General features: G+C 36.2%; 1 long non-coding RNA gene across 1 annotated transcript; it reads left to right on the plus strand.

The window, feature by feature from the left end:
* Positions 1-13240: 13240 nt before the first annotated feature.
* Positions 13241-19408, plus strand: LOC145669169 (uncharacterized). The gene is made up of 3 exons (XR_014128157.1): positions 13241-13402; positions 16691-16856; positions 18741-19408. It is a non-coding gene; the product is annotated as an uncharacterized LOC145669169 (long non-coding RNA).
* Positions 19409-26778: the final 7370 nt, after the last annotated feature.

The raw sequence follows: 26778 nt of genomic DNA on the forward strand, positions 1-26778 counted from the left end.
GACTTTTTCTTATGTCAATCGTTTGATCATCGTTTGATCAGGTATGATCAACAATTTTTAACGTTTGATCAGCTTTACTAACATAAATATAAGCGATATTTAGTAGGGGGGGGCTAACTACACGCTAGCCCCCTCTTCACGTCAGATTCGAAATTTTTTGATGTCAATCGTTTGATCATCGTTTGATCAGGTTTGATCAACAATTTTCAACGTTTGATCAACTTTAGTAACAGAGATATAAGGGTTCCAAAATGGGGGGCCAGCCCCCCCTTCACCTCCGATTCGACTTTTTCTTATGTCAATCGTTTGATCATCGTTTGATCAGGTATGATCAACAATTTTTAACGTTTGATCAGCTTTAGTAACATAAATATAAGCGATATTTAGTAGGGGGGCTAACTACACGCTAGCCCCCCCTTCACGTCAGATTCAAAATTTTTTGATGTCAATCGTTTGATCATCGTTTGATCAGGTTTGATCAACAATTTTTAACGTTTGATCAACTTTAGTAACAGAGATATAAGGGTATCAAAATGGGGGGCCAGCCCCCCCTTCACCTCCGATTCGACTTTTTCTTATGTCAATCGTTTGATCATCGTTTGATCAGGTATGATCAGCAATTTTTAACGTTTGATCAGCTTTAGTAACATAAATATAAGCGATATTTAGTAGGGGGGGCTAACTACACGCTAGCCCCCCCTTCACGTCAGATTCAAAATTTTTTGATGTCAATCGTTTGATCATCGTTTGATCAGGTTTGATCAACAATTTTCAACGTTTGATCAACTTTAGTAACAGAGATAGGGGTCTATAAGGGTTTCAAAATGGGGGGCCAGCCTCCCTTCACCTCCGATTCGACTTTTTCTTATGTCAATCGTTTGATCTTCGTTTGATCAGGTATGATCAACAATTTTTAACGTTTGATCAACTTTACTAATAGAGCTATAAAAGTGAGATAAGTTTGAGAAAAAAACAATGATAAATTGCCACCTACCAGGGGAAACATTCGGTTATCTACCCAGCGACGCAAATCTGTATTCAACATAGGGGAGGGGGGAGTGACGGATAGGACCGTTAGCAATTTTTTTTAAGATGTTTAAAATATTTATGAAGTTGAAAAACTATGCTGTGGAGTATCAGAAAACTAGAATTGTCTTTAGGGATGCGCACGAGACAAGATATGTGGCTGTCTCGTCTCGAAAATGTTCTGTCAAAGTGATGTCTCGACTCGAAAAACGTATATTTTCCTATTGGAAGAGCCGTGTCTTTACTCGAATTTTGTCAGGAAATTCCTGTCTCGACTCGTCTCGTGCGCATCCCGAATTGTCTTCAACATTGGGAGACCTGCAGGGGCAGATTTGAGGCTATTCTGAGAGGACATAAATTTCTTCTCACTTTCCTTTGTGGTAATCGGACACAAATAATCATATTTTCCCCCAAAACACATTTCAAATCGAATTGTTGGGGGACAGTCCCCCTCAGTTTCAAGATTGGAGGGGACTTATCCCCCCGGAGTTTCGCCAGTGTATCTACCTATGCAGAAAATTAAAGTAAATCGGAATTCTGTATGCTAAGAGGATGTACAAAAAAAATCTCTTCCCTGAAGGAAAATGAGTGCAGAAAGTTGGAGAGTATAAATTCTCTTCTTTTCGTTTCAAGTGATTCAAATAGCGCGTTGTTTCACAATAATGAGACAAAGGGAGTCAAGATAGGTATGTAAAACTAACATGAAAAGAGTTTTTTTTTTTTTTTTTTTTTTTAACTCTCTTGGACCATGGAGTAGTGAAGAAACTCCTGAATCAGCAACATCAAATAACAGCTGAAGCATCTTCATGCATCAATTTATGGTAAGTACCGTATTGTGATCTTTCGTGTACAGTCGGAAACAATAATAAGTAAAGGTGGAGGTATAAGAAACAATAGGTCCAACCTATACTTAATATTGTTTCTGACTGTACATCTACTTTGCTTACTTCTTACTTATTTCTGTATAATTTCCTTGTGTGGACTGCTAACAAACTTTAAACGTTTAGGTACTTGTGTGCCCAAGGACCTAGAAATTTCGAGACCTTAGGCGACAAATATTTCGGCGTCGCTTGCCCCCCCCCCCCCTTTGGTGCCTTCATCTAGACGAAACTTACACCTTTCTTAGTATCTGTTAATAATTATGTTTGCAAGTTTCTACAAACATTGGAAATTATATACAAAAATACATGTTATTATCTTTGCTATTTTATTTCAAAACTTAACTTTCATATTGATATATGTAATTTATATCAGATTGCACTACTGTAATACAAAAGCAATGCCGAAGGCGTTATTCAGAGTTATATATTTTGTACTTTTAAATATTTTACATAAACATTATTCTTCTCGTGCTAAACCGAGTACTTGTACCAATATATATATATATAGTATAGTATATATATAGGTACATAGTATATATATAGGTCACCGCCCGCTGGAGTCACTCTTCTCGGCGGGCGGTGATATAGGTATATAGGTATATAGTGTATTATAATTTTTATACACTATGTTAAGTGTGGCAAGTGCAAACCATTATATCTTTCACTTACGAGCCGCCACCGCTATCAATTTTACTTTCTTCTCTACCTAGAACATTGTTGAGCTTGCTTGGAAAGAACTAAAATATATTTAATTGTTATTTATTTGTAACAGTGTTCGTCTGACGGCATTTTCTTTGATAAGGACACCAGTGACCGCCATGACGTACAAAGCAGCCGCAAGTTCCCGTGCAAGCTATTTTAAAAATACCTGTATATATGATTAACATTTTTCGAAGGCAAAAGTAAGGTTACTTTTTTGAAGAGATCAGGGGTGTAGACAGCAGGTTTAAGTAGGAGGGGCCCTTCGTTTTTGAAGAGGGGCCAGCTACAATGTATAAAACCAACAAACAAACAAACAAAAACGTGTTGCAGTTAGTGTTTTTTGAGACCTGAAAAATCGGAAAATTTTTGTTTCCTTCCGGAAAAGTAAAAACACTTATTTAGATTATTATTATTATTATTATTATTATTATTATTATTATTATTATTATTATTATTATTATTATTATTCTTTTTCTCCATAAATTATGTTCCAGGTAGTTTTTATTATGTTTCATCAAGAACTACTGAACCGGACCAAACATTATACCTTTGTGTATAACTATTTCAATTTAAGCCCTTGGACACACATCGGGTTTTTTCCTCAAGTACGTTTTCCTCAAGTCCAGAAAATGTGGGACATTTCCTGAAGTGCCTTATCTTGATATTGATCATGAACTAGAAATCCAAGATAGATATACAAATCTTGGCCAACAGCCAGAATGGGGGAATATGATTTCTATGCGTGATAAAATAAATACAATATTGCCACTAGTTAGATAAAATTTTACTATTAAATTTTAAGAATGAAGGTCTTTTATATCAAAAGACATCTGAATATTCCTAAACTATATAGACTACACAAGCTTTCAATTTAGCCCCTGGGGGTACGCGAAGATGTTTCTGGGTGTACGTAATGCTGCTTCTGGGGGTCTGCTGGAAATGTCCGTTGACAGTTCACTGCAAATGAAATTGATTAACTTGTTAATTTGTGACTTTTGTATTTATGCTCGAAAAGAGTAAAATGAAATTAGTGACAGTGCTATTTCAGAACTTCTTCCATTCCATCAACATATGTACGTGAACAGTGTTTCTCTGCATTAACATCAATAAAAACGAAACACAGAAAATGCTTGAATCCAGAATCAGCTCTCATTCTCGCACTCTCGAAGATTCGACCAAGAATCGAAGAGTAGACGTCCCGGAAACAAGCTCAGTTATCTCATTAACAGATTAGGTCTAAAGTTACTTTTAGTTTTTGAATTTTTAACATTGTCGTCAGTGTACGAATTATCAGGAAGGATGAGGCGAAAACCCTCCTCAGTAGAACTGGATGTCCCCCATATATTTTTAAATTTCTCATGTTAATTTTTTCGGATGTGCACTTATCCCCCTATAAATAGTGTTTCGATTGGCCCATAGATTGTCATTTTGTTGGGTCTCTCTTTGTCCCCCTTTTTAATCAACAAAACGTGTATTAAGTTTAATAAGTTCATTTTGATTTAATTTCTCTTAAACAGCTTCAGGAGTACACAATTGAATGGCGAATTGTGTCTAGGGGTACCCGAGAAAAAAAGGTTGAATAGCACTGTTTTGGATCATTATGTTCTATACAGCATAATAATGCCTTTTGCTTATTTTAGATTTATTTAAAAATGTAGAATATCATCAATTCTACGTCGAATGGCTTTTAAAAGAAAACTGTTAATCTCATTAGAATTTGTCGTTTTTTCAAATGATGAAAATAAATTTAAATAAATAAATAGGTATTATGGAATTTTGGGGTACGACACAACTGTAAGTTCCCGACAGTTACAGCTTCAAATCACTGAAGACATAAGCGATTTTAATAATAAAAATAATGTTTCTTCTAAGTGCAAGGTTTTAAGCGCTCAAGGAAACTTATTTACTTTCAGTTCAAGATACAACCGGAAAGTCTTTTCACATTGAAACATTATCAAGTAAAAGAAAATTTGGGAAAAAGCCAGCCAGGAAGGTATCATCGTGTTATGACTGAGAAAATTAGCCTGCCTAATCAGGATATACAGACTTGAAATTTGAATCCAAGATCTCACGATTGATAAGAGCAGCGCAAACTGTTTACCTCACACTCTTTTAACTTGATCTTATTCAGAACTGCTACTAAGCTTACGTGTCAACAGAAAGTTTGACCAATGAACTAAAGTTTGAATTAAAATAGATCATTTCCTTCAAAAGTGATAATAATATCTAATTTATTCAACAAATATTAGAGGAACATGGTTCCAACAGTGTCAATAGAAACGGCAATTGATTAATGTAACTTCTCATTGTCCGTGTGACTTGTTCCATATCACAATACTTTACCCAGCACTTTTAGATTTAAGGGATTTAAAGAATAAATCCGTGTAGTGATTCTGCCTTGAGATTTGTTTCTAAAGAACAGTTCAATGAATTCATTGTAAAACAGACATTCATACTCTGCAGAAATACCTTACGTTCATTTTCAGTTGGATTAATATAAAACATGTAATATTATATGCAATTTTGTTCGATAAAATATGATTTTATTTGACACCCTGCAACCCTAGTTATCAGAAACAGCTCAAATAGCCAGCAGCGAAGTATCATCCCTCTTCTTTCTTGTATTAGTTAAGAATTTCAGCAGTTGTCCTCCTTCTTTTGGTTAATGGTCATCAGATTAAGAAGAAAGATAAGCACTTTAGGAAATGACATCTTTCTGGAAAGTTGAGGAAATAGACAGTTGAGGAAATAACCCTATTTCCCTATCTATAAAGGTTACCAAGAAAGTTATATCGCTTTTTCACCCACCACCTTCGAACATCGATGTATTACCTCTGGCTAAGACTACCTGGAAGATTAAAGGTAGTCCCCATTAGCATCGACGATCTTCTGCCAACGTTCTGGGAGACCATGTATTCCATCGTGGTAGAACTTCGTGGAGCGTGAAACGAAGAAGATATCAAGTGAATTTTGTATCTCTACTAGGGATTTGAACTGCCATCCTCTAAGGCAGCGTTTCCCAACCGGTGTGCCGCGGCAGTGTGCCGCGAGTGGGTCGTTGGTGTGCCGCGAGGAAATTCAAATAAAATTATTAATTCTATAGCAATCAAATTGCAAGACATAGGGAAAAATGAATATTTGTATTTCACATTACTATGAACCTCTACTATGAATCTACAATTTTAAGTTTCATACTCACTTACTTTTCTCTACATTTTTAACGTTGAAAAAAATATTTGTTATCATTGTTATGACCATTATTGCTTCTTTATTGTTGCAGACAATTTCGTAACTTGAAAATTTAAAATACCATTCAATCCTTTCGACAAAGTAAACGTGCATACAAATTACCTACATTTGTGTTTTAAAAGTAAGAGATGTGTTTGTTTGTTCATTATTTAGTGATCATCCTTCTTTGTGAAAGACTGGGTACAGTTTTCGAAAAAAGGAATTGTATTTTTAGAAACCTGAGTCCTATATTACATTGCAATTGTTGCCAAGTTTTAAATTAGAATGAAAAATATGCATAATGATTTATCCCGGAGGAAAACCAGTGATCGAGCTTTCTTCTCTGTGAGGAGATCAGTAATCACAGAGAAAAAACTCCACTGTATTTTATATTTACAAATAATAATAATAATAATAATAATAATAATAATAATAATAATAATAATAATAATAATAATAATAATAATAATAATAATAATATCTATATGAGTGTGCCGCAAGAATTCAAGTTACACCTGTAATGTGTCGCAAGATGAAAAAGGTTGGGAAACGCTGCTCTCAGGTTACTACCCAAGGGATGGAACAGGTGATAATCGTACGGTGCAATGTCCGGGGAGTATAGCCTATGCAATAGTGTTTCCCATTCAAGGCGTAGAATGGTGTCCCGGGTCATCCTTACCACGTGGGGCTTAGCGTTATCCTGTAACAGGAGGACCCGTTTGTAATTCAGAACCGCTGGCTCCACATCTTTGAGTTTTCCTTGGACACGGCTCAACTGCTGACAGTACACAGTTGCATTGATGCTCTGACCAACTGGTAGCAGTTTAAGATGCACGATGCAGCGAGCACTCCACTTAACACACAAGAGAACTTTCTTCTGGTGCAGTGCTGGTTTCGACTGTTTTAGAACTGGTTCATGAATGCTAACCAATGATGGCGGCACCGTGGAGCTTCGTACAGTACCCACTTATCATCACATGTCAACACCCTGTCCAGAAATGGCTCCTTCCTCAGACGAGACGACAAAGAAACACAGGTGTCTGTTCGCGTTGCCTTCTGGCCCGGAGTTTAATCATGTGGGATCCATCGACCCAACTTGTAGTGTTTCCACAGTTGATGGAGGTGCTGCCGAATGATTTCTTCACTCACATTGAATTGTAGTCCCAGTTCCTCACACGTCTGGCACTGTTAGCCTAAATTGCTGCTTGCAGATCTTCATTTTGTACATGTGTTGGTCTTCCGGCATGTGATGCGTCTTCGAGTGTTTCGTCACCGTCCTTAAACTTGTTAAACTACCACTGCACTATCCGCGTAGTCACGACACCCTCACAAAAGGCCTGGCATATCTTCTACTTCACTGCAGCGTCATTTGACCCCAGGTTGAACTCGTACAGCATACACGCCCTTATGATTCTGTGGAGGCCCCATATTCACTCTGTCCTTACGCAAGTTCACGGAATAACTGAACTGTCACAACCAGTTAGTACGTTGGATATACCCACACCAACAACTGACCTTCGCTTTATCTTCATTCGCATTCAACTCACGGTGTGAGGGCCAATGGATCACATACCTCCACAAAAAGAGACAGAACATTCTTGGCTACCTTTATACATAAGACTGATCTCTGGAATTGCACTTAATTTCTTTAAGATTTCATGACAAAAATATTTATTTATTATCTGTCACTAAAAAACATAATTATTTTATTAACAGCTATATATCCTGTTACACATCAAGTAGCATTAAAAAAAGCTAATGAAATCCGAACTGAAAAACTGAAAAAAACACGTTATTTTCCACTAAATTTTCCATCTGATAAAAAAAATTAAAAAAAAACACTAGTTACATATAAAAAATATATAATATCGTTACTAATTAGTTAAGTGCCGTTATTTAATGGTAGTATTTGAAGTACCTTGTTAAAACATTTGACTTCAAACTGTCAAAATATGAGTCGCAGTAACTTGAAGATTTCGGGGCAAAAACCCGTCAAGTCCAAAAAGTGAGAGTGTAAAGGAGATAGCTTCACAAGGTTTTCTCGCCATCGGATTTTCTTCAAACTTGGCACATACTAGACCGAAAATAAATACTTTTTTTGTTTCTTTCGAGAAATAAGTTAAGGAGGCCAAAGGTCCCCTTTTCAAAAAGGGCCTCCTTGGTTAAAAGGGCCACATTAAAGAAATGAAACTCTGCCGATGGAAAGATGACTTAAAAATAGGAAATACATGTTTTGTCGTTTTTGCGAGAATAGAGTTGTAGAGGGCAATGGCCCCCTTCGAAATGAGACAACCCTTAGGAAATTAGATTTCCGTGGAATTGCTTGAAAACAGCAGAATATAACCACATTCTGAATTGTGGTAAAGTGATTAAAGCCGTGATGTGTTGTAGATATTGTGATCCTGAGAAAAATCTTAATAGGCATAACCACCAATCATTGATCGTTTGGCCACTCAGGGCCACTTTTTTTTAAAACAGCCGAAGATAGTGATATTGTGGATTTCGATTAAAATGACTGAAACTGATATGTTCTAGATGTTGTGATCCTGAGAAAAAGTCTGAACAAGCCAAGAAGCACAACCACCAATAACTGACTGGTTACTACAGGGTCGCCTTTTTGGAAAAAGAAGGTAACGGTATTCTGAATTTAGGTGGAATCTTGTAACCGTGATATGTTGTAGATATTATGACCCTGAGGAAAAGTCTTCACGGGCACAACTACCACTCACTGATCATTTGGCTGCTACGAGACCACTGTTTTGAAAGCAACCGAAAATAGTGATCTTGTGGATTTCGGTGAAAATGACTGAAACTGCGTTATGTTGTAGATATTGTGATCCTGAGAAAAGGTTTTAATGGACACAACCACTAATCACTGACCGTTTGACCACTACGAGGACACTTTTTTGAAAGCAACCGAACCGAAGATAGTGATGTTCTGGTTTTCGGTGAAAATGACCGAAACCGTGATATGTTGTAGATATTGTCATCCTGAGAAAAAGTGTCAATGGACACAACCACAAATCACTAATCATTTGGTCACTACATGGCTACTTTCTTGAAAACAGCTGAGTACAACGATGTTCTGGATTAAGATTGAGTAAGACTATAAGATATATTGAAGATCTCATCATGAGAAAAAGTCTTAATGGACACAACTATCGAATTATGACCGTTTGGCCACTACAGGCTCAGATTTTTTTTTTTAAACAGCCGAGTACTGGTATAATGACATTTTTTATTTCAGTGTAAATGAATGAAACTGTGATACGTTGTAAGTCGTGATCCTGAGAAAAAATGTCTAGGACATTCTAGAGTTTTCCTTTGTCTCGCAAAATGAGCATCTGAATGTTATCTACCGGTGTGCTTAAATAATATTGGCAGCTACTCTTCCATCCCTTTTTCGGGTTGTGAGATAATTTAGAACTTTTCATTATTTTATACAATTCTACCAGAATTCCAATTATCCTTACCTTCTTCTGTTTTAAAAAATGTGGCCCCGTAGTTGCTAAATGGTCCCTGATTGGTGTTTGTGTCCATTGAGACTTTTTCTCAAGATCACAATATCTACAACATATCACGATTTCAAGCAATTCCACCGACATCCAGAATAACGTTACCTTCTGCTGTTTTCAAAAAAGTGGTCCTGTAGTGGCCAAACGGTTAGTGATTGCTGGCTGTGCTTATTGAGACATTTTCTCTGGATCACAGCATTTACAACATATCAGAGTTTCAGTCATTTTGATTGAAATCCACAATATCAGGATATTCGGCTGCTTTTAAAAACGTGGCCCTGCAGTGGTCAAAGGATCAGTGATTTGTGGTTATATCCGTTAAGACTTATTCTCAGGATCACAATATCTACAGCATATCACGGTTTTAGTCATTTTTACCGAAATCCAGAATGTCGTTATCATCGGCTGTTTTTAAAAAAATAGCCCTGTAGTGGCCAAACGGTCAGTGATTTGTGGTTGTGTCCATTGAGACTTCTTCTCAGAAACATGATATCTACAACATATCACGGTTTCAAGCAGTTAAACGAAAATCCGATTTCCGTAAGGATTGTGCGGGGGAAGAGATAAAAAACAATGCAAGCCGTTCTCACTGTCATGGCACTCAAGCAGGGGGTTCCTCACACCCTTTTTTATGCTAGTCACTTTGACCCAGGAGGATGAAACAAAGATCAGCAGTGTATCAGAAATATAAACATCTAGAACCGGTTTTCTTTTATCTTCATTAAAATAATAATAATAAATACAAATTTCCACTTGTAGAATGCAATAATTCCGCGTGAGTCGATGAATGCTTTAACATTGTAATTGAATCTGGAACACTATCACAAAATCATTCGTGCATCGTTACTGGTTCTTAGTGCAACAACCCCTAACGTTAGTGGTTCGTTAGTGTAGGTGCTACAAGTATAATATCATTGGGGTCATGATGAACTTGCCCATACTTCAAGCAAGCCCAAGCTTGCCCATACATGAAAAAAATTGTGCCATTCGTTAGTGCATCATTAGTACTTCTAGAAAGAAAATAACAGTTTGTATGGAATTTGATATTTCTGAAATTGTCCCCCCCACACCAAAAATCTTGAATAAATCCCAAAATATGGTAACGCTAACATTAGTGCTCAGTGCGTTTAAGAGAACTAACGATGAACTTACGATTGCCGTTAACCTATGTAACCTATATATGTCAGTTAGTATGAAATTTTATATTTCTGAAGTCGGACCACCCACCGAAAATCTTGAATATGTCCCACAATAGGGTAATACTAACCTTAGTGCTTAGTGCGTTTTAGTGCACTAATAATGCACTAATGATGTGATAAGTTTGGTGAAAATCTGTCTGCATAAAGACGGGTAGCGAGCAAACTTCATATGAAGAAAGACCCCACCAAAAATCTTCAAAAACTCGTAAACTCTGATAGCACTAACGTTAGTTCTTAGTGCACTAATGTGCACTAACGATGCACTTCCGATGGACGACGTTTGGTGTAATTTGGGAGAGATGAAGGCCCAACATCAGACACGTAAGTTGATGGTTTGTTCATGGTAGATTGCGTAAGTTTAAGGTCAATTTTCTCGAAATACTGGGAGGCCACAATTTTTTAAAAAAGTTGTGCAAAAGTGTACAAAATTCATACATTATTTTTGTTTACTTAAGGCCAAGGTATGAAGATTCCGCACTCCAAGTTGATGGTTAAGTTCGAAATTTTAGAGCTAATTTTCTGGAAACAGGGGTGAACAAAATTATTTGAGTTTAGTTGATTTTTAGTTTAACGTCCTTTCAGCAGCGAGGCTATATGAGGCGGGAACTACTGATTAACGTGGAATCCGAACTACATGAGCTCCCGCTGGGATTCGAACCCAGATCTCCCACACCAAAGGCGCGTACGTTACCGCTTAGCCACGGAGGAGCTCACAAAATTATTTGAATGCTGTACAAAATTCTACGGGACAGGTACAATCTTATTTGCTTAGTATATGTCTGATATTGACAATCAGCACTCCAAGTTGACGGTTTGCTTATGGCAGAAGCCACAACTTTAAGGCCATTTTTTTCGAAATACAGGGGTATACAATTTTTTAAAAAGGTGTACAAAAGTGTACAAAATTCGTACTTTATTTTTGTCTACTTAAGTCTTCGATATGAACACTCCGTACTCCAACGTGATCGTTGAGTTCGAAACTTTGACGGTAATTTTCTCGAAACACAGAAGTGTACAAAATTATTTTAAATGTGTACAAAATTGTACGAAATTCGCATATTATTTTTAGCTATCTAAATCTCGAATCTGGTGATTACGCACTCGAACGTCAAGTTGGAGTCCGGAATTTTGATCGCAAATTTCTGGAAACACATGGGTGTACAAATGTTTTTAAAAGATGTACAAAATGTGTACAAAATTATAAACATGTTTAATATGTGATTTGCCGATTCCGGACTCCAAGTTGACGGACCTTTATTAAACGTTTAATAGTGTTTATATATTTAATTCCATTATATAAGTCACGCATTTCCTTACTTTTAAAGATTTTGCATAAATATTATTCTTACCATGCGAAGCCCAGCATTTCAGCCAAAGGGTATTTTTGTAATTGTTCCCTTTCTATTACACATTCTTGTTTCATTGTTTGAAAATACACTTAAATACACTTAATAGTTGTTTATTTCTAGCAGTGTTACAAGTCTCTGTAATAAAGTTAATTAAACGTTCGCAATTGTTGTTCAAACCTGAATAAAAGTAGATAAAACAATTGATATAAAAAGGCGCCCCATTTTTTAACCCTTCTTTCTCTGTTAGTGAAATTCCTCAAACTTTGAAAATTGTTGATCAAATTTGATCAAACGCCGATTGGCATCAAAAAATTTCAATTCTGACATGAAGTGGGGCTAACGTGTACTTAGCCCCACGTACTAAATATAGCTTATATTTATATTAGTAACGATGATGAAAAGTTAAAAATTGTTGATCATACCTGATCAAACGATGACCAAATGATTGACATAGGAAAAGATCGAATCGGAGGTGAAGGGGGGCTATTGTGTAGTTAGCCCCCTACTAAAAATTGCTTAAATTTATGTTAGTAACTCTGATCAAACACTAAAAATTGTTGATCATACCTGATCAAACGATTGACATAAGAAAAGATCGAATCGGAGGTAAAGGGGGGCTGGTCCCCCATTTTATAACCCTTATATCTCTGTTAGTAAAGTTGATCAAACGTTAAAAATTGTTGATCAAACGATAATCAAACAATTGACAAAAGAAAAGATCGAATCGCAGGTGAAGGGGGGGTCCTTCGTTTTGTAACCATTACATCTCTGTTAGTATAATTGATCAAATGTTGAAAATTGTTGATCAAACCTGATCAAACGATGATCAAACAATTGTCATCGAAAAATTTCGAATCGGAAGTGAAGGGGGGGGCAGTGTTCAGTTAGTCCCCCTACTAAAATATTTTATATTTATGATAGTAACGCGATCAAACGTTAAAAATTGTTGATTATACCTGATCAAACAATTGACATAAGAAAAGATTGAATCGGAGGTAAAGGGGGTCTGGCCCCCAATTTTGTAACCCTTATATCTCTGTTAGTATAGTTGATCAAACGTTGTAAATTGTTGATCAAACCTGATCAAACGATTGACATCAAAAAATTTCGAATCTGACGTGAAAGAGGGGGGCTAGCATGTACCCAGGTAGCACAGTCACGTCATTAACACGTCTTTTTTTGGGGTTCGAATTCAAAATGACGTCTTTTGAAAATTTGGAACGTCTTTATCACGTACCAAAATGGTAACAAAAATGACGTGTGAAAAATGACCTAAATTGTACGTGTTTATCACGTGCCAGAATGGTACAAAGAATGACGTGTTGAACATCACCAAAAATAGACGTCTTTTTTAAGTGCTGCAAGCGCGGACGTTCCCCGTATTGTAACTGCAGTTTGAGCAGTGCATGCTGGGAATCGTGAGCCATTTCAGAATTGCCATGGAACTTTGTGGTGTTATGATGGTTTTCTGTGTTTAAGTGAAGAAGTCAGCTTTAAGACAAGTAAGTATAATTCCTATCCTATTCCTATCTAGGTATATTCTGTGTAAAATTCAGCAGATTGAGTATTAGCTCCTCTCATACAGCGTTGCCTATTGTTTCTTATTACAGTGTATTAAAATACCGTAGAAAGAACGAGGATACCTCCATTAGGTTAACTTTAGCAGACACCTCTACCAAATTAAATATTTTTAGGTAGAATACTATATAAAATATCAATAGTGAAGGTAGTAAAATGATAATGTATGTGTTTAAACTTAATAAACCGTATATGGGAGTGAGTATGCATGGGAAAGTATGTCATTCTGGGGTGCAGTTTTACTATACGGAGTGTAAAATGTACGAAAAAAATTGGACAAGTCTTTAATTTGCCCATTTCATGTCGAGAACAGGAGCAACCAACCTCCGCGGGTCTTCTAACCTGTTCCTACTACTACTACTTATACCATTGATCCGTATAATAAAGCTGCACGCATTGTGGAACTATTTGCCAAGGCGAAAGACGGCTGGATACAAGCAAAGAACGAGATGACAGTAAGTTGAGTTGATTTTGAGTTTAACGTCCTGTTTAGCAGCAAGACTATATAAGACGTGGGCCTACTGATTAACGTGAATCCGAACATCAGCTCCCGCCGGGAATCGAACCCGGGCCTCATACGCCGAGATGACAGTAAGTGTATGCTTTTGGAGGCATTACTGGAACAGACGGTTCTACCAAATTTTGACACATTACATTTTCAGATTAGGTTAGAGCTTTCATGCACTAAGTGAGGAGCTCCGTTACTAGTTGCAGATTTACTTCACGGGGGTTAGTATAAATACAGAGTAGACATATGGCATATTAAGCACAGTGCATAAAACACGAACGAACTTTTGCTAGGTGCCCACTAAAAAGCAGAAATGCATTCTATTCGAGTCCGGGCAAGAGCACAACAAGAGGGCCCGAGCAGCAACGAGAGGGTGCGTCCGTAGGGAGCAGGCACGTCAACGACGGAGACTATACACGTAAACAAGGATAGTTAAAAAGCACACTTACGCTTACAATGCTTTCACCATCACTCAAAATTCTGCTTCACTCGAGCATACGGTTCTACCAAATAGAAAATTTGTAGGTAAAATATTATGAGAAACATTTTTCGTGAAGGAATGGGTGTGAAAAAAAAAACAATTACTGTCAGTGTACAGTATAAGTGATCAGTGAAAGTATCGTATATGTAAGTGTGCTCTTCCACGATCCTCGTTTATACGTGTACTTCCCGTCGCTGACGCGCCTGCTCCCTACGAACGCGTCCCGTCGCTGCTGCTCGGGCCCTCTTGCTGTGCTCCTACTGACTCGGTTATATAGCATTCCTGCATTTTAGTGGCCAGCTGGTATAAATCATGTATGACTTCAAAGTTCTGACCGATGGAAGTTCTAACCCCTTGGCTCACTCAGTTATGTTTTGTTTAGCCTTTTGTAACACTAGTGCCTTAAATCTAGTGAAAAAATCCACAAAATCGATGTATAGTTGATAGACTCGTTTGTTAAAGTAGTGCTCTCATTGTATATGTGCATAATCAGTGGGAGGATATTACCCCAGTTGAGAGCACTCTCAAACTGCGACCACCGTCCTGTCGCACCTACGTACCCTCACAAGACACTTGGCTACCGTAGCTGTGCCACAGAATTGGGTGTGGGAATCATAATAATGTAACGGGTTTTTGACAGTGTTCGAATATTTTGTTCATTAATTGAGTAGAGAGCTCCATCGCATTCTAGGCTCCTGTGCCAGCATGTGATGATGGATACTGATCAATGTTGCCACTAAATTTCAAGAAAATATATTCCAACTCAGTTAAGTATCTTCTACATGACTACATTATTATAAGTTCCACTGCTAATCGTAAAACGGTTCAAAGGAAACCAAATGTCTTATTAATGGTCCGTGGTTGGGGGCTGGTGGTGGTCCCAGTCAGATGTATTTTACCGAGCTATTGACATAGCGAATATCCCCCTAATATTTATGCGTGCAATAACAAGGGAAGTCTCTTTGTGTCAAAAACCTGCTTTCAAGTAGAACACCACATCCTCATCATTAAAAAGAAATGAAATTAAATATTTAGTTTCACGCCCCAGGATAAGGCACCGAGGCTAAGGAAGATAATGATAAGGAAAAGTGAAAAATGGTGGTATGAAGAAAGTGGGCGAAAACGGGAGAATGTCGTGAAAACCCAGGCACATGGTGTTTGTCCACCACAAAGCCCACTTGGCACGAGCTGGGATCGAACCAGGGACCCCACGCACTAGAAGTGAACGCCCTATCACTGGGGCATTGCAGCCCCATCAGTAAAAAGAAACATACCTCATTGTTTCGGGGCTTACATATCTGCTGCCGCAAGAAGGACAGGGGCGGATCCAGAGGTGACGACTGCTCCTCCCAGAGTAGGATATATTTTTTTAATAAAACCCATCCCAGAGTTGGAACTCTTGATTTTATCAAGCTTGTATTATAAATTTGAGATTTTTTTTTTTTACATTGCAGAATTTAAATGAAGCAGTACATAGCAAGAAATTACTTGCCTTGGTGTTTTTGCTCAGAAAATGTCCACCTTCGTAAACGCAGGTAGTCATTAGTGTTCTTTGTTTTCAAGATGCGATATTTTGCGTTCTCAAATCCGATCCCTGCTTTGTTAACAACGGGCAGACAATAATCCATAAAATCTATCTGTCCACAAGTTTGTCAATATTTATTTTACGTATCTTTCCATTTAAGAAGTAACCATTCCCGCACTGAGACTAGCACGATTTCGGACTCTGGGTTGATATATAAATTTAATTTTGAACGAAATTGTACCAGTATTGGTAATGCATGTCCAAAACAAGAAATTGTTTCATTAGAACAGTTTGGGTAATCTTTTCTGTTCATTACGACCTGTAATTTATTTAAATTTAACTTTTAAAGATAATTATGAAAACGTATATTCAGAATGAATGGGATGTAATTGTTTTTCTTGTAGCATGGTATTCTTGTAAAATATTTCTTCCTCACACCGTCCTTTACGCTGAAAATATCCAGAACAGAAAGCATGTGCAATTTATGGCTGATATTTTCTTGCCAACTCATTTTCCTTTCTATATGCTCTTAGGTTTTTTTTTTTTAAATACAAAATATGATAAAAAGCTCACTTTACTGTTTACATGAAATTAAACTGCTACATTTCATGTTAAATGTATTTAGTCGTTGTAATAGGCCTAGCTGTAAATACATGTTATTTGCAAAGATAAGACTTGCATGTACTCCCACTTTCCAGAGTGTGTGGCCAATGCTCCTACAAATGATGAATTGATCAGCAGACCACCTAGCACGGAATCTTTCTTAACTGAACTTGAAGCCGTGACTCTCACCCCTTTCTGCTCGTCGAGCTGCTCTAGAAATAATCACTGTGGAGGATGACCTACACACCGAAGGTGTGACAGGTGAGTTTTAGACATGTTATTTTATAATACACATGTAAGAAAATGCCGAGCAAGAAGAAAAGAAAATAGTAATATTTTATTACTACTTAACTAAAATAAAATAATTGCTGAACAAGGCAATACTTTTATGTAAATGAAGTATTATATTTAACGTTCCACGATCAGGCACTGAGGCTAAGGGAGACAGTGATGATGAGAAATGAATTAAATGGTGGAATGAAGAATGTGGGAAAAAATTGGAGAACTCCAAGAAAACCCACGCACACCGTGTTTGTCCAACACAGAGCCGCTTGGCGTGAGCTGGGATCGAACCAGGTGCTCCAGACACAAGAGGTGAACGCTCTTATCACCGAGCCACCACTGCCCCACTTTTATTTAAATGTAACTGTTTCAGCAACTACCCTTGTCTTCTTCAGACACACTCTATTTATTTATTATTTTAGATTTTTAAAGATTTCCTTGTTTAATGATTTTTATTACTTCAGCAATTATTTTATTTGACTTAAGTACTTATATATAAGGAAAGCTCTAATATGGAATATATCACATGTTATTGTGTTCGCACTTTTTTTTTTTTTTTTTTTTTTGAATGGGTAAAAGTACTCTTCCCGAAAATATATTTCTCAACAGAGGGGTAAAATATATAATTTTCACCAAAGAGAAGTATATTTTATTATTTTTATTATTATTATTATTATTACCACAACTTCTAACACTGTTCGAAAGAAATAATGTGACTATTTTCACCCTACTGATTGTGATAGAATTCTGGTCCTAGAAGTCTTACTTTTTAAAATACTCCAGTAACAAGTCAGGGAGCCAGCGTTATGCTCTCAGTTTGGGATCTTTCGGAATATAAAAGTTATACGCCATTTTGTTTGTAATTTTCACTTTATTTTTTGCCATATTTTGAAATGCTAATACATGTTTCGACTTGCATCATAAATTCAACTTACTAAATCGTATCCAATCAGGATGAAATTTCTTATGACAGTAGAAGAATACCTCTACTGCCTAGTTCCAACTGTATGCAGCTTGTCAGATTGCTGCATCCGATAGCGTAGTTCTGTCACGATATGTAAATGCTGAATTTTAACTTCTTTTTGTAGGTTACATAGCAGTAGTGAAAGATAATAATTTCTATCGTTGTCTAGTTGTGTTTGATAAATGAGTAGCTATATTATTTTATTATTAGAAAGTTCTTTCTTTCATACCATGCTGGTCTGCATCAGTTATGATCCTAGTCCCCGCCAAGTGAATTTTGTGGTGGACAAACACCATGTGCGTGGGTTTCCTCGGGGTTATCCCGTTTCCTCCCACTTTCTTCAACCCACCATTTCATTCATTCTTCATCATCACCGTCTCCTTTAGCCTAGACGACATAATCGTGGGACATAAAACTCAAAGATTTTTTTTTCTCATCAGTTATGATATCGTATCGATATACTTGATCGTCACTTTTAGCTCACATCCTAAAGTTGGTCTTGGAGTGGCATTTTATATTATGAGCACATACGTAATGTAGCCTTCTATGAGCGTTTCAGAATTATTTCTCATGTACGTGTATATATAAAGTCTTATATCCTTCCAACTTCTTTGATCCTCCTGAACAATCAGAGTTAACAGCTGCAATAAAATCAAAAGTTAAGGCATTACAGAATAACTTTAATTAATGGTAGTTTAATTTCGCTGTATGGAAGGTCGTTAAAAGTGGATTATTGAGAATAAGTGACTTCATGCAATCGAGTACAGTAACCAATCGTTTTATTGCGTATTGATTGTAGTTACAAATGAGATATTGTAATTATTTTTTTCCTTTTTCTCTCTACCTGAAACATTGCACTATGATTGTTCATGATTTTTATTTTTATTTTTCTGTTTCAGTGTTCCTATCTGTCATCATTGGGAGGAGAAGTGACCTTTCTCCAATGCTTGGTTTCCAAAGAGCTGGAGATGAAATTCAACTACCGCAGAAAAAGGGCGAAATTCCCGTTGTGCAAACTAGTCTTAAAGACATAGTCGTAAGTAAAAATAAAGCATCAATAAGATCTTCAAATGAACAATTTTGACAAATCTTCAAAACGTTATTAGAAAGTTATTCACTTCCATCTGCCTTATTGTTTGAGTATGAAAAGGATTTGGCATTCTCGAAACATATTGTCCTGCTGCTCCTCGCTTTGTTGGAAATCAGTGTAAAGGCATCTCTTTCGAAAACTAAAAGATGGAAGAAACTGCTACTGAAATAATAGACGAAGTGGGATACTTATCGCAGTCCCCCTTTTTAACCTACTTAAGCACGTGAGGGTTTTTTGATATGATGCTGCATTTCTGTACTTTTAATAACTATGAAATGTGGTTTCCTTCATACGAAATCAATAGGAAAATTTAATTCTTTTTATTTTATATTATTAAAAGATCTCTGTAAGTTTTAGATTATAACCAACAGATATGCATTGTCTACATATTTCTTGTTTGTATTACAAATAATATGGACAATTAGTGTTTCTTTCTGCATTACAAATAGTATGAATAATATTTTATACGAAAAAATGTGCACATTGTACATATAACTAATAAATATAGAATTCAAATTAATGGTTATGTTTTTTCACTTTCATCCCTCAGAGATTAATTAATTTTAAGATGTATATTCTTTTTCGACTTTTCACCTCCAAAGTAAAGATGTCTTAAATTGGAGTTATAAATGTTTAGTCCTAAATTTTGCACTGTCAATAAAACCCATTGTGCTTTTGTGTTTGTGAGTGTGAGTGTGTGGATGTGGGTGTTTGTGTTTGTGTGTATGTTTGTGCATACTAGCGCAATAATGGATAGCTATAAAATTTATGGAAGCACGTGTTGTACGGTAATTTCATTAAGAAAAAGGTACCAGTAAATGCACATGAATAAATTCCAGTGCCGAAATGAGTGGATTCTTCTTAGTACTGTAAGTACAATGATTCTTTATTTTTCCATTTCATTCTTTGTTTCTGCCATGTTTCGTCTTTTCCCATTAAAAGTCATGTAGGGGTTTTTTTTTTTTTTTTGGCAAGGGTGAGTTACATTCAAGTTTTTTTTTTTTAAATTTTTCCAACGCGTCTCGGTTTTCTTTTTAATGTATGCCTTTAAATTTATCCTTTCGTGGAGCAAGCGCTGCCGTTTCTTTCCTGCAGCACTACGTGTATAATTATTCCTTGACAGCTATTGTATATTCGCTTCTTAATATTAGGTAAATATACCACACATTAAGAGGCGAATATATACTCTTCAATAGGCTACTATCCAAATACTAAAAAGAATAGAAATCAACAAGACTAGAGGTGGTCAATTGGATATGCAAATCCCCAATCCATAGATAATACGAACCTTCGGAAAAGCGAAATCTCCAAAATCTTGGTACAGACCAATGAAATAGACCACAATATTTTGACGTTCCCCAATGTGTGCTTTCGAGAGAGGGTGGTGATGCATTTCGCTGTGGCAAGATCTTAGGGTTCCTAGGGTCTATCCTGATCAGTTATTTGTTACAATAACCCAGTGGTCTTACTTATCTGATATAGAATCTTGTAAATTATTATGCACATTACAACACAATTGTATGTCTAGTGATGGTGAAAAATCAAGCAGCAGTCACAAGGATAAATTTATTTTCATTATTGTTTTTACTTATAATAATCGCTGTCCAGTTTTTATTCGTCGACTTTTTTTTTTTACCCAAAAGAACTTTGCGGTTAGAGACCAGTTCAGCACTGTAAAAAAAAAAAAAAAAAAAAAAAAAAAAAAAAAAAAAGCGGAGTTAAGAAGAAAGAAAAAGTATGATTTTTTCTTATTGATCATGTTTTTAGAAATGTGTTGTAAGCTGTGTGTTTTAGAGTAGATATTATTATTATTATTATTATTCAGTTCCATATGTCCAAATCATCATAAATTAATGTGTATCCAGTGTTGACACTAGAAATCTCAATCCATGTATAGTAGGATCTCCATTATCCGTCACAGTTTAAGGGTTATTTGTTTCAACTACTATTCAACCGATCTGTTTTAAATTTACAGGGGCAAAACTAGGTAGCCCTAGTAGCCTAAACCTTAACTTTGGTGCAAATCGGTTGAATAGGGGGTGAGAAATAGCCTGAAAAGTGTGGCGAATAAACGAGGTAGTACATGGATTGAGATTCCTAATGTCAAAACTGCGGATGCACATCAATTTCTAATGGTTTTGACATTTGGAACTGAACAATCCTGTCAGACCTTCATCACATTTGAGACAGCGAGAAGCAAAGGGGTTGTAAGTGACATTTTCAATAGAGTATGTATGTGTCTAAAATGGATTCTGCACAGCAAAATATACAAACTGCATAATGAAGTTCGGCGTAGAGCATTCACGGGTAGACATTCTATTGGACTGCGAAGGGCTTCACCATTCAGTTTGTATATTTAGCTGTGCAGAATCCATTTTTAAGTCATCCATACTTTATTGCAAATGTCTCTTACACCCCTTTGCTTCTCGCTGCCTCATTTCGAGAACCCCCCAGACGTATAAAAGACGTCATAAAAATCACGTCATATTCTATGACGTGTAAAAGACGTCATAAAAATCACGTCATATTCCCGGACATTTCCACGTGGGAAAAGACGTGTAAATCACGTCATGTTCGGTGTATTTTACGGTGTTTTACACCAAAAAAAACCACGTCCTTTCGACGTCGGTGTGCTGCTTGGGTAGCTAGCCCCCCTACTCATTATCGCTTATATTTATGTTAGTAAAGCTGATCAATCGTTAAAAATTGTTGATCATACCTGATCAAACGATGATCAAACGATTGACATAAGAAAAAGTCGAATCGGAGGTGAAGGGGGGGGGGGGCTGGCCCCCAATTTTGGAACCTTTATATCTCTGTTACTGAAGTTGATCAAACGTTGAAAATGGTTGATCAAACCTGATCAAACGATGATCAAACGATTGACATCAAAAAATTTCGAATCTGACGTGAAGGGGGGGCTAGCGTGTACCCAAGCAGCACACCGACGTCGAAAGGACGTGGTTTTTTTTGGTGTAAAACACCGTAAAATACACCGAACATGACGTGATTTACACGTCTTTTCCCACGTGGAAATGTCCGGGAATATGACGTGATTTTTATGACGTCTTTTACACGTCATAGAATATGACGTGATTTTTATGACGTCTTTTATACGTCATAGAATATGACGTGATTTCTATGACGTCTTTTACACGTCTGGGGGGTTCTCGAAATGAGGCAGCGAGAAGCAAAGGGGTGTAAGAGACATTTGCAATAAAGTATGGATGACTTAAAAATGGATTCTGCACAGCTAAATATACAAACTGAATGGTGAAGCCCTTCGCAGTCCAATAGAATGTCTACCCGTGAATGCTCTACGCCGAACTTCATTATGCAGTTTGTATATTTTGCTGTGCAGAATCCATTTTAGACACATACATACTCTATTGAAAATGTCACTTACAACCCCTTTGCTTCTCGCTGTCTCAAATGTGATGAAGGTCTGACAGGATTGTTCAGTTCCAAATGTCAAAACCATTAGAAATTGATGTGCATCCGCAGTTTTGACATTAGGAATCTCAATCCATGTACTACCTCGTTTATTCGCCACACTTTTCAGGCTATTTCTCACCCCCTATTCAACCGATTTGCACCAAAGTTAAGGTTTAGGCTACTAGGGCTACCTAGTTTTGCCCCTGTAAATTTAAAACAGATCGGTTGAATAGTAGTTGAAACAAATAACCCTTAAACTGTGACGGATAATGGAGATCCTACTATACATGGATTGAGATTTCTAGTGTCAACACTGGATACACATTAATTTATGATGATTTGGACATATGGAACTGAATAATAATAATAATAATAATATCTACTCTAAAACACACAGCTTACAACACATTTCTAAAAACATGATCAATAAGAAAAAATCATACTTTTTCTTTCTTCTTAACTCCGCTTTTTTTTTTTTTTTTTTTTTTTTTTTTTTTTTTTTTTTTTACAGTGCTGAACTGGTCTCTAACCGCAAAGTTCTTTTGGGTAAAAAAAAAAAAAGTCGACGAATAAAAACTGGACAGCGATTATTATAAGTAAAAACAATAATGAAAATAAATTTATCCTTGTGACTGCTGCTTGATTTTTCACCATCACTAGACATACAATTGTGTTGTAATGTGCATAATAATTTACAAGATTCTATATCAGATAAGTAAGACCACTGGGTTATTGTAACAAATAACTGATCAGGATAGACCCTAGGAACCCTAAGATCTTGCCACAGCGAAATGCATCACCACCCTCTCTCGAAAGCACACATTGGGGAACGTCAAAATATTGTGGTCTATTTCATTGGTCTGTACCAAGATTTTGGAGATTTCGCTTTTCCGAAGGTTCGTATTATCTATGGATTGGGGATTTGCATATCCAATTGACCACCTCTAGTCTTGTTGATTTCTATTCTTTTTAGTATTTGGATAGTAGCCTATTGAAGAGTATATATTCGCCTCTTAATGTGTGGTATATTTACCTAATATTAAGAAGCGAATATACAATAGCTGTCAAGGAATAATTATACACGTAGTGCTGCAGGAAAGAAACGGCAGCGCTTGCTCCACGAAAGGATAAATTTAAAGGCATACATTAAAAAGAAAACCGAGACGCGTTGGAAAAATTTAAAAAAAAAAAACTTGAATGTAACTCACCCTTGCCAAAAAAAAAAAAAAACCCTACATGACTTTTAATGGGAAAAGACGAAACATGGCAGAAACAAAGAATGAAATGGAAAAATAAAGAATCATTGTACTTACAGTACTAAGAAGAATCCACTCATTTCGGCACTGGAATTTATTCATGTGCATTTACTGGTACCTTTTTCTTAATGAAATTACCGTACAACACGTGCTTCCATAAATTTTATAGCTATCCATTATTGCGCTAGTATGCACAAACATACACACAAACACAAACACCCACATCCACACACTCACACTCACAAACACAAAAGCACAATGGGTTTTATTGACAGTGCAAAATTTAGGACTAAACATTTATAACTCCAATTTAAGACATCTTTACTTTGGAGGTGAAAAGTCGAAAAAGAATATACATCTTAAAATTAATTAATCTCTGAGGGATGAAAGTGAAAAAACATAACCATTAATTTGAATTCTATATTTATTAGTTATATGTACAATGTGCACATTTTTTCGTATAAAATATTATTCATACTATTTGTAATGCAGAAAGAAACACTAATTGTCCATATTATTTGTAATACAAACAAGAAATATGTAGACAATGCATATCTGTTGGTTATAATCTAAAACTTACAGAGATCTTTTAATAATATAAAATAAAAAGAATTAAATTTTCCTATTGATTTCGTATGAAGGAAACCACATTTCATAGTTATTAAAAGTACAGAAATGCAGCATCATATCAAAAAACCCTCACGTGCTTAAGTAGGTTAAAAAGGGGGACTGCGATAAGTATCCCACTTCGTCTATTATTTCAGTAGCAGTTTCTTCCATCTTTTAGTTTTCGAAAGAGATGCCTTTACACTGATTTCCAACAAAGCGAGGAGCAGCAGGACAATATGTTTCGAGAATGCCAAATCCTTTTCATACTCAAACAATAAGGCAGATGGAAGTGAATAACTTTCTAATAACGTTTTGAAGATTTGTCAAAATTGTTCATTTGAAGATCTTATTGATGCTTTATTTTTACTTACGACTATGTCTTTAAGACTAGTTTGCACAACGGGAATTTCGCCCTTTTTCTGCGGTAGTTGAATTTCATCTCCAGCTCTTTGGAAACCAAGCATTGGAGAAAGGTCACTTCTCCTCCCAATGATGACAGATAGGAACACTGAAACAGAAAAATAAAAATAAAAATCATGAACAATCATAGTGCAATGTTTCAGGTAGAGAGAAAAAGGAAAAAAATAATTACAATATCTCATTTGTAACTACAATCAATACGCAATAAAACGATTGGTTACTGTACTCGATTGCATGAAGTCACTTATTCTCAATAATCCACTTTTAACGACCTTCCATACAGCGAAATTAAACTACCATTAATTAAAGTTATTCTGTAATGCCTTAACTTTTGATTTTATTGCAGCTGTTAACTCTGATTGTTCAGGAGGATCAAAGAAGTTGGAAGGATATAAGACTTTATATATACACGTACATGAGAAATAATTCTGAAACGCTCATAGAAGGCTACATTACGTATGTGCTCATAATATAAAATGCCACTCCAAGACCAACTTTAGGATGTGAGCTAAAAGTGACGATCAAGTATATCGATACGATATCATAACTGATGAGAAAAAAAAATCTTTGAGTTTTATGTCCCACGATTATGTCGTCTAGGCTAAAGGAGACGGTGATGATGAAGAATGAATGAAATGGTGGGTTGAAGAAAGTGGGAGGAAACGGGATAACCCCGAGGAAACCCACGCACATGGTGTTTGTCCACCACAAAATTCACTTGGCGGGGACTAGGATCATAACTGATGCAGACCAGCATGGTATGAAAGAAAGAACTTTCTAATAATAAAATAATATAGCTACTCATTTATCAAACACAACTAGACAACGATAGAAATTATTATCTTTCACTACTGCTATGTAACCTACAAAAAGAAGTTAAAATTCAGCATTTACATATCGTGACAGAACTACGCTATCGGATGCAGCAATCTGACAAGCTGCATACAGTTGGAACTAGGCAGTAGAGGTATTCTTCTACTGTCATAAGAAATTTCATCCTGATTGGATACGATTTAGTAAGTTGAATTTATGATGCAAGTCGAAACATGTATTAGCATTTCAAAATATGGCAAAAAATAAAGTGAAAATTACAAACAAAATGGCGTATAACTTTTATATTCCGAAAGATCCCAAACTGAGAGCATAACGCTGGCTCCCTGACTTGTTACTGGAGTATTTTAAAAAGTAAGACTTCTAGGACCAGAATTCTATCACAATCAGTAGGGTGAAAATAGTCACATTATTTCTTTCGAACAGTGTTAGAAGTTGTGGTAATAATAATAATAATAATAAAAATAATAAAATATACTTCTCTTTGGTGAAAATTATATATTTTACCCCTCTGTTGAGAAATATATTTTCGGGAAGAGTACTTTTACCCATTCAAAAAAAAAAAAAAAAAAAAAAAGTGCGAACACAATAACATGTGATATATTCCATATTAGAGCTTTCCTTATATATAAGTACTTAAGTCAAATAAAATAATTGCTGAAGTAATAAAAATCATTAAACAAGGAAATCTTTAAAAATCTAAAATAATAAATAAATAGAGTGTGTCTGAAGAAGACAAGGGTAGTTGCTGAAACAGTTACATTTAAATAAAAGTGGGGCAGTGGTGGCTCGGTGATAAGAGCGTTCACCTCTTGTGTCTGGAGCACCTGGTTCGATCCCAGCTCACGCCAAGCGGCTCTGTGTTGGACAAACACGGTGTGCGTGGGTTTTCTTGGAGTTCTCCAATTTTTTCCCACATTCTTCATTCCACCATTTAATTCATTTCTCATCATCACTGTCTCCCTTAGCCTCAGTGCCTGATCGTGGAACGTTAAATATAATACTTCATTTACATAAAAGTATTGCCTTGTTCAGCAATTATTTTATTTTAGTTAAGTAGTAATAAAATATTACTATTTTCTTTTCTTCTTGCTCGGCATTTTCTTACATGTGTATTATAAAATAACATGTCTAAAACTCACCTGTCACACCTTCGGTGTGTAGGTCATCCTCCACAGTGATTATTTCTAGAGCAGCTCGACGAGCAGAAAGGGGTGAGAGTCACGGCTTCAAGTTCAGTTAAGAAAGATTCCGTGCTAGGTGGTCTGCTGATCAATTCATCATTTGTAGGAGCAT

The sequence above is a fragment of the Thermobia domestica genome, chromosome 13 (assembly GCF_964235325.1).
Source record: "Thermobia domestica chromosome 13, izTheDome1.hap1.1, whole genome shotgun sequence".
NCBI lineage: Eukaryota > Metazoa > Arthropoda > Insecta > Zygentoma > Lepismatidae > Thermobia > Thermobia domestica.